This window comes from Aplysia californica, unplaced genomic scaffold (genome assembly GCF_000002075.1).
Source record: "Aplysia californica isolate F4 #8 unplaced genomic scaffold, AplCal3.0 scaffold00498, whole genome shotgun sequence".
NCBI classification, from domain to species: Eukaryota; Metazoa; Mollusca; class Gastropoda; order Aplysiida; family Aplysiidae; genus Aplysia; species Aplysia californica.
This window is the reverse complement of record NW_004797768.1, coordinates 262,085-265,447: the sequence shown is the minus strand read 5'-3', so window position 1 is coordinate 265,447 and position 3,363 is coordinate 262,085. Positions and strand designations below refer to the sequence as shown.

At 42.5% G+C, this 3,363-nt stretch overlaps 1 long non-coding RNA gene across 2 annotated transcripts in view; it reads left to right on the top strand.

Moving 5' to 3' along the window:
- Positions 1-3,363, top strand: part of LOC101857510 — a 72,860-nt gene that overhangs the window by 13,697 nt on the left and 55,800 nt on the right. The window lies entirely within an intron of this gene.

The following is a 3,363-nucleotide window of genomic DNA, read 5'->3' as shown; positions in this document are numbered from 1 at the left end:
TCTCTCTCTCTCTCTCTCTCTCTCTCTCTCTCTCTCTCTCTCGCTCGCTGTCTCTCCGCGGCAACCGCAACTCATTATTATTTCCCCACAGCGGAGTGTCCTCCACGTTCTTTTTTCGAATTAAATGCCATTGTATTATAAACAGCTGAACAATCTTTATATTATCATTCCCCAATGGCCCATTTCCTGTAATGCATTCAAAGAAAAGAGTTTTTAACCTTCAATGTAATGTTCAGTGATTAACCAAGGCTCTCAACAACACTGGTGGGGACATTCATGAAACGTACATTATATAGTGGCAACGCAGAATAATATATAAAACGTGCAGTTGGCTCCAGGGGCTATGATTTGGACTCTTGAACTAAAAGCTGGACTGGGGATCCTTCTCTGCTGCATTTTGAGGACAGGACTCGTCGCACTTTCCTGTCAGAGGTTGGGTTTTTTTTATTGTTGAATGGGGTGTAATACTGAGGGTGTAAAACTGAAAGAAATCCGCGGAAGAAAATATTAAAATTACGTTAGTCGTAAAATACTGACACGGCGAGTCTGCTCAGGACTATAAATAATATATTATGGCTGACTACGTGAACTTTCTCGAATGTTTATGTCAGAAGTTAAGCGCTGCACACCGACAACTGTTGACCCTTCCGTTAAGCTTTCATATCACCTCCCTTTCCCCCCTAACCATTCTTTTTTTTAGCACTTGTTTTAACGTCCTCATTGACACAAGCTTGGTCATTTGGGAGGAGGGATGCTTTGAACTGTCATTTCCAGGTCAACAGTACAGAGGCTGTGAGGTGTTCTTGGTCTTTTCAGAAAGGCGGAGACATTCAATGAAATAAACTTCTCGAGAGAGGAAATAGGGCGCCTTTTTGCATGTTGGGGCGAGCAACAATACTGTTATAATATCACAAGTAACGATCATAGAATGACTTCATCATTTCTTATGTAGTTGTTTGAAGACCCCTTCGGCACAATAATATTATAATGTCTTGGGTAAAAACCTGTCAAAGTGTGTGTGTGTGTGTGTGTGTGTGTGTGTGTGTGTGTGTGTATGTGTGTGTGTGTGTGTGTGTGTGTATGTGTGTGTGTGTGTGTGTGTGTGTGTGTGTGTGTGTGTGTGTGTGTGTGTGATAAGCTGGGTATGCAGTCTTTGCGTCTTTTGTTACTCCTTCCTACTCCTTTACTTTCTAGATTGTGCCAAGTTCCCTGTTTTTCGAAATGACGGTAGTTGAAAGGCGCCACTGGAAAGTCCCAACTTCCTTATCCGATCTCTTCTTCCTCTTTTATTTTTGCCTGCCTGCCTTTGTGTTTTTCTTTGTACTAAATCAAGGTTATTGTGTCGTTGTGTTTCTGTTCACTCAAAACCAAACAAAAAAGAAACAAATGGAACCGTGCCAGGTAAGGCGATAAACTGATTCAGAACGACGACAACTTCTTCTTTACGATGTGTTTACACACTATGCGTCACGCCTTTACACACACCCCCGCGTCGCGACAAAGCATCTATGGCCAGATGGGGCTTCTTGCGGGGGAAAGGGTCGAAAGGTCCGAAAAAAGTTCAGTGTATATCTCGAGCGATCGTGTCAAGCTCCCGTTCATGTGGCCCCGTGTGCTCTCTCTCTCCCTCCATACAACCTTACCGGAGTGCTTGAGTAATCCGATTGGGTAAAGTAGTGTTGGGCCAATGTCTCGATTTCAGTATCGAGTCAATCATGAACATTTTGCATCGGTTTCGATTAGAATACCGGCACTTCGTATTATTATAGGTGGTCGTTGGAAAGCGCCACTGGTTGGTCTTTCTTCGTCTCTTTCTCTCTATTTTTGTGAGTGTGTCTTACTCTTTCCTTACCCTAAAAGTCTGTCTCTTTTCTTACACTTAATGACTGTTATCGTGTCGATGTGCTTCTCTGCACGCGAACAAACCAACAACGACCAGTCATAGATCCGATTGCTGCTTCTGACTCTGCTGATGCTGTTGATACAGGCATCCCTCGATATGGTCGCTTTTAAGGACAAACGGGCTATCCCAGATTTTTTGCAGGTTTCCAGAAATCTTGACCTGCACCAAAAGTGGGCATTGCCCTACCTATACGAGAATTTTGGTTTCATTGGTGTGTATATTTGTTTGGTTATAGAGAAAACTCTCCTTGTCTTTTAAAAAAACTGAACAAGGGACCAAAAACTTTACCTTTGATTTTCTGGAAACAGCAGTTTTCGGGATAGCCCAATTGTGCTTAAAAGCGACCATATTATAAATGTGAAAGTTCGTCATTTTGGTTGCCTAAAAGTTTCGAACCTCTTAACTTTCGAATTTGAAAAAAAATAACGGAGGTTCAGAATCATTTAAAGAGTGCACTGTTATATAAAGGAGTCTGAAGTTTCTGTAGTCTAATTTTCAGATTTTCATTAGTTTCATTTAGATCTAATCTTGGGAAAGTCCGTTTTCTAAGATGCCATTGTAAACAAGTGAGGCTTCCGTTCACAATCACTGCGCACTGGATCCACAATGACATGACGATCGATTCTTTGGAGTCCGTTCATCGAACGGGTACCCAGCTAGTTGATAATAATTGTACTGATAATAGAAAGCAATGTGATGGTTGTGGCTTGAGGTAAGCAAGTGATCTGGTGGAGTTTGCTTATTCTTTTCATTCAAACATCAATGCCGCCCCCCCCCCACACACACACAAACCAGGGCAGTGCTACTGACTGAAGTTTTCTTTAGGCCATTCCCAAAGGGGAGATATTAACATGATCTTATACACAGTAGAATTGAAAATGGTTGATTTATCAATGCAATGCTCATACTGAGCCGAAAAAACAGAGGGGAAACTGCTGCTTTTCTTTCCTCATCCTTGCTATCGTCATTTCCCCCTACTTCTTTTGTATGTCTGTCACTCTCCTCTGAACTGCTATTTCCGGGGTGCCTTGATAGTCGAAGCAGACTTTGTGCTGTGTTGAAGCTAGAGAGGTGAGCAGAGCGAGCCTAAAACCGCGTTTGGACTTTTCCGTTGGCATCCACCCCTTGGCGCTCTTATGGCCGTATGCATTTGCGAGCGCCGTAAAACCTTACTAAAGCAAAACAAACACCTCTAATATTTGGCACTCATATGATATAATATTAATTTGTGTTGCAGGTGCCATAAAACTGTTACTAAACCTGAAAGCAAGGAATTGGCTTTCCCAGTCATTTTATTTATTTGTAGCCACACGGCAGGTGTATTCACCATCTTCAGCCTTTTCACACTGAACCATTGGACACCCAGCCTACTTGTAACTGCGTTCAGGATATCAACGTCTGTTGATAAGCAATAGAGAAAACAAACACACACACGCACGAACTCTCCCTTACAGCCCCCC